Genomic DNA, 6,624 nt, shown 5'->3' with positions numbered 1-6,624 from the left:
CACACAGAGTGTTTATTTGGGTATTATTATTATTTATTTTTATTTCACTCAATAGGCGTATGATATAGCGTCAGTGAAGCGTTAATGAGCAGCTACATGCAATAGGCCTTACTATTTACACTGTGAACAGGTGGAAAACGACTTACTTTTAAGCTAATGGGGGGACATTTACTAAAACAAAACATGCTAATTAGTAACGTTTTATGCTAACGTAACGCATGTAGGCTAATAATACAATAACGTTAGCTAACGCAATTGCAAAAATTTATGGGGTTCCATTTGTGCCAAAATGAAGTCGACATGCTACCTGTCTATGCTTTGTGTCGTCTTCCATGTCTATGTGTCTATTAACTGTCTATGTCTATGTCTGTCTGTCTATGCTATGTGTTGTCTTCCATGTCTATGTGTCTATTACCTGTCTATGTCTATGTGATTGCCCACATGACTCAACTTTTGTCTGTGTCAACTCAACCTACTCCTGTCGTCTGTCCGTGTCGATAGACCGTGTCGTCTTGCTGTGTCAATGATGCATGTGTCATGACTATGTGTTGTTTCACTCTGTCGTGGCTATGTGTCGTTGCTATGCGTCGTTGCTATGCGTCGTTGCTATGCGTCGTTTCCCTCTGTCGTTACCATGGTCGTTACTATGTGTTGTCTTCTCTCTCTTGCTTGTATTGTTGCTATGTGTCGTTGCTATGCGTCGTGTCACTCTGTCGTTGCTTTATGTTGTTTCACTCTGTCGTTAGCAAGAGCTAACGTTAGCTAGCAAGAGTTCCGGCAGTTGATGTCACGCGATCCCAGCATGCACCAGTCAATATCAAAACACTCACTGCCATCGGAGCTGAGCCACAGTCAGCTAGCTACGTTACTAGCTAGCTAGTTGCACCTATTGTAGATAGCTAGCTAGATAAATAGATCATTTATTGATCCCAAGGGGAAATAATTTGCTGCCTATATCAATAAATGCCTTGATTCAGCATGGTGGATAGCTGCTGTGCGCCGGGATGCCAGAACCATCGGAAAAAAAGATAATGGATAGCTAGCATCTTATGGGATTCCTAGCTAAAGATCCCGAGAGAAGAAGTAAATGGATTGTTTCCATAAAACGTGCTAGAAGCAGACGGAACCAAACCGAGCGATGGGAGCCCACAAACAATCGATTTTGGTTATGCTGTGATCACTTCATATCAGGTAACTTAACAGAAATATCTTATTTATGTAGCTAGCTAACGTTAGCTAGCAAAAACGGTTTCTAACGGTTGAGGCTAGTAGGGATACAGCTAGCTAGCTACGTTCCTTTCCTTTCTAGCCACAACCGTTCGTTATTACAAAAAGGCAAGTTCTACCTATGCAGTATGGCATGGATTTTGTGTGGATTACAAAGGCTAACATTGGGTAACCTAAAAGAAGCACTGTATTCATATTTAAATCATAAAATCTCAGACTATACCGACTGATATTGCACATTTCCTTCCCTATGACAATGACGATCCAGCAACTTCTGATAAATGAAACTATGTTGTTAAAAGAGAAAATGAATACAACTGCACTGAATGAGAATGGAATACATCCAAAAACTCTGCTGCCTGTCTTCTCATCCACACCCGTTCCCGTGATCACATCACTCCCGTCCTTCAGAGCCTCCACTGGCTCCCTGTTTCCCAACACATCAAGTTTAAAGTCCTCCTCGCCTACAAAGCCCTCCATAACCAGGCTCCTTCCTCACAGACCTGCTCCACCACCACAATCCCCCCGTAAACTCCTCTTCCCACCACTCGGGACAATGCACCGTACCTGGGGTGACAGAGCTTTCACCATTGCAGCCCCCTCCCTCTGGAACTCCCTACCCACACACATCCGTGACTGTACTGACCTGGACACATTGAGAACACTAATCAAAACACACCTCTTCAGATTAGCCTTTCCACATACAATAGTCTTACATTTCTCACCTGATAGTTACTGGTTTTATTGTTTTTAATTGCTTTTAATATGCTTGTTTTATATGTTGGTTTTATTGCTTATCTTTTTTTAATGTGCTATACGTATGTGCAGAGTTTTTGGATGTATTCCATTCTCATTCAGTGCAGTTGTATTCATTTTCTCTTTTAACAACATAGTTTCATTTATCAGAAGTTGCTGGATCGTCATTTTCATGGGGAAAAGGCAGAATATTTTCATTTTCAAGTTCTTTGTTGAGGTTAGATTCCTTCACCTGGTCTGCAGTAGGATGCTTGCTGTTGTCTTGAGGACAATCCGTTAGATCCATTACTGCTGCAGCTGATGGCTTTGCTGCTTTCTCTATTCTTTGAAGTTTGCTCTTCTGTTGACTACATCTAACCTCATTCTTCTTTTTCTCTTCTCCGGGGATGGAACATGATTGAAGATTGAAGGAACGTAGTCAGGTGACAGAGGGTTGTCACTCTTTTTCTCTAAAACATAAGTACACAGAAACAACATCAGAATCAGAATCAGCTTTATTGGCCAGGTTTGAGTAAACAAACAAGGAATTTGACTCTGGTTAATCTTTGCTCTAAAGTAGGCTAGGCTACAACACTCACTTAACTTATAAAGAATAAAAAACAGAGGACAGTAAGAAATATATTAAAAAAAAATACTCTTAAGTGTACAGTATAACAATACAATAGAACTTACCATTTAACAAAAAATATACAAAAGCGAGGGAAGGAAATGTGCAATATCAGTCAGTATAGTCTGAGATTTTATGATTTAAATATGAATACAGTGCTTCTTTTAGGTTAGCCAACGTTAGACTTTGTAATCCACACAAAATCCATGCCATACTGCATAGGTAGAACTTGCCTTTTCGTAATAACGAACGGTTGTGGCTAGAAAGGAAAGGAACGTAGCTAGCTAGCTGTATCCCTACTAGCCTCAACTGTTAGAAGCCGTTTTTGCTAGCTAACGTTAGCTAGCTACATAAATAAGATATTTCTGTTAAGTTACCTGATATGAAGTGATCACAGCATAACCGAAATCGATTGTTTGTGGGCTCCCATCGCTCGGTTTGGTTCTGTCTGCTTCTAGCACGTTTTATGGAAACAATCCATTTACTTCTTCTCTCGGGATCTTTAGCTAGGAATCCCATAAGATGCTAGCTATCCATTATCTTTTTTTCCGATGGTTCTGGCATCCCGGCGCACAGCAGCTATCCACCATGCTGAATCAAGGCGTTTATTGAAATAGGCAGCAAATTATTTTCCCTTGGGATCAATAAATGATCTATTTATCTAGCTAGCTATCTACAATAGGTGCAACTAGCTAGCTAGTAACGTAGCTAGCTGACTGTGGCTCAGCTCCGATGGCAGTGAGTGTTTTGATATTGACTGGTGCATGCTGGGATCGCGTGACATCAACTGCCGGAACTCTTGCTAGCTAACGTTAGCTCTTGCTAACGACAGAGTGAAACCATAGACAGTATATAATGGACCAATAGACCCCGTTGCTCTGGACGGAGACCAGTGAAGGCTATTAGAAGCACTTTTCCGGTGATGGCCAGCTTTACTGCGCAGCCTCCAACTGAGAGAATGTGATGTGAGCAACGTGTCTGAAAGTGTGAAGTCTTCTGGTGGCTGTGCCAAGAGAAATCTCAATCATTCCCAATCTTACAGATACGGAGACTGTAGGTGTATGTAAGGAGATAACATGGGCACAGGCTAATTATTGATCACTAACATGCTAGTTAACATTAGTAATTAAACCTAAACATCTCATGTAAGTCGAAACTGCCTGCGAGCTTCTCCTGTACTATACGGTAATTCCTCTACTATGCGACAGTAAGTCACTTGGTTATGACACAATCGTTAGCCTATTTTTATAAAAACGTCTGCTACGGAGCCATAACGTGAGGTACAAGGTAATGGAGCCTTTTATACATTGTCATGTTTCTTTGGAACTAAACAACGGACAAATAGAGTCTTTAAACGCTTCAGATGTAAAGTTATTCGCAGTCAAGTGACGTAAAAAAAAATGGCGGTCAACGGAATGCTAACAGGAGGTGATGGCCAGTTAGCAACAAAATGGCGCCATGATGGCTCGAGTTCTGAAGCGAAGCTTACCCCCTTGAGTGAAACAACATAAAGCAACAACAGAGTGACACGACGCATAGCAACGACACATAGCAACAATACAAGCAAGAGAGAGAAGACGACACATAGTAACGACCATGGTAACGACACAGGGAAACGACGCATAGCAACGACGCATAGCAACGACGCATAGCAACGACGCATAGCAACGACGCATAGCAACGACAGAGTGAAACAACACATAGTCATGACACATGCAGCATTGACACAGCAAGATGACACGGTCAAACGACAAGGACAGACGACAGGAGTAGGTTGAGTTGACACAGACAAAAGTTGAGTCATGTGGGCAATCACATAGACATAGACAGGTAATAGACACATAGACATGGAAGACGACACATAGCATAGACAGACAGACATAGACAGTTAATAGACACATAGACATGAAAGACGACACATAGCATAGACAGACAGACATAGCCATAGACACATAGACATCGAAGACGACACAAAGCATAGACAGGTAGCATGTCGACTTAATTTTGGCACAAATGGAACCCCATACAGCTACACGATATATGCAATAGGCCTTACTATTTACACTGTGTACATTGTGGAAAATTACTTAATTTCAAGCTAATGGGGTCATTTACTAAAACAAAACATGCTAATTAGTAACATTTATGCTAACTTAAAGCAAGTAGGCTAATAATAGAATAACGTTCGACTTACGTGCAGTTTAGTGTCCCAAATTATGTTAAAAAAACTGAGTGTCCCAAATGACGAGGGTCTTATTTGAGACAGGTTATGTTAATGGTTATGGTTAAGATTATGGTAGCACAGGTGGTTTAGCAGGTTCATAGTTAATTAAGGACGTTGTATGGGGAATTTGGGACACTTAACTGCACGTATACCATAACGTTCTCATGTTAACACTAATGTCACGCCATCATAAAAAAAAAATGTCTGTATTGTTTTCGCTTATTGACTAAATAATCACAGTTTAAAGGCTCCCATTTTAATGGTCTTACCTGTGTATACATATGCCGTTATCCAGCAGACTTCCGGTTAGCGGCGACCTGGATTGCTCTGGGATTGGATCTGGAGTCTTCTCGTGTATTTATCCGTGATTAACCATGCGAATGGATGATAACAGCCGTCTGAGCCTACCAGTAGGCGCAGCAGGCCCCTACTGACCCATATCTATGAGGCTGATAACCACTGATAACGCCCATTACATTCGAAGCGGGTGCACCTCCAACCTTTATTGGAAGCGTGTTAGCTCAGAGCTGTGGTCCTTTATGCATAAAATGCGCAAAAGAAGAAGCATAAAATAGAATTAATCAAGTAAAGTACAAGCACTAAAATTGCCCTTCATTACTTGGGTAAATTGACTTTTTACCCTCCACTACTTAAAACTGTTGAACCAAATTGTACCAAACAGTTGTGATAGTTGTGGTTGCTACAGTGATTTATAATGCTGCAATTTAGACTGCTGCAGGGCCAAATTATTACATCATGTTGCAAACATACTGTATGCAATTATATACTTTTTACTGCATGCAGTTAAATGTGGTCAAATTTTGAGGAAGTGAATGGTAGCAGGAGGATATTGAGACTATTGTGCCTATAAATGGAGACCACCAAATGTTAAGGCCCAATTCATAATTCCTTTAACTGGATACATTTTGATCATGTGCGCTAAGATTGTTGCATTTTACCTTAAAAATGAAAACTTAATACAGTACATTTGAACCATTTATATATTTTATGTTATATATTCTAAAAGTATTTTGCATATAACAACTATAATAAAACTATGTATTTTTTTTTAAATGTGAAGAGCTGTCTGAAATGTGAAGATTTGCTTTCTTTTTTAACAGCTACAATATTAAAGTTTTGCTGAGTAACAATTATTATGGACTTTTATATATGAGTGTTTTTTATTATGGTAGGCTATTATTACTTTTACTTAGGCCTCAGTAAAGAATATGAGTACTTTTTTGTCTTTTGAAGCAAATGTGCAAATATGATTTGTTATAATAGATTGACTTCATTCTCTACTAATTCTGGCCTAATTTTTGTCTTTGGATTAATTTAAATGTATTTTATCTGAGTTATGTCAAGTCCCTGATGCTTGTCATATACATAAACGTGATGAGTCAAAGTAATCATATATGCAGCTAATAAATAGTTACTGTAATAGTCAAAGATCACAAGTTTTTGGGGAAAGCTTTAAACAAAATCTTTCCCCAAATAATCCAATTAATAGCTGGATGAACAGCGATGGAAAGTAACTAATTATGTTTACTCAAGTACTGTAAATATGTATTTACATTTGATCTTACGTTATACTTCTACTTCAGTTAAGAGGACTAAGTGACATTTTAATGCAATTCTACTTGTAATGGAGTAACCTATTTTCAATTTTTCAAGTTTTATTATTACTTTTTCCTAAGGGATCTGAGGACTTGTGATTTGTAGTTTTGGGCAATTTAAATACAATGTATTTGACTTCTTCCATCACTATTTCTGGCCCAATATTTTATTTTGTCTTGGGATTTATTATTTA

This window comes from Perca flavescens, chromosome 12 (genome assembly GCF_004354835.1).
Source record: "Perca flavescens isolate YP-PL-M2 chromosome 12, PFLA_1.0, whole genome shotgun sequence".
Taxonomy (NCBI): Eukaryota; Metazoa; Chordata; class Actinopteri; order Perciformes; family Percidae; genus Perca; species Perca flavescens.
The sequence above is the reverse complement of the archived record's forward strand: the minus strand, read 5'-3'. Positions refer to the sequence as shown.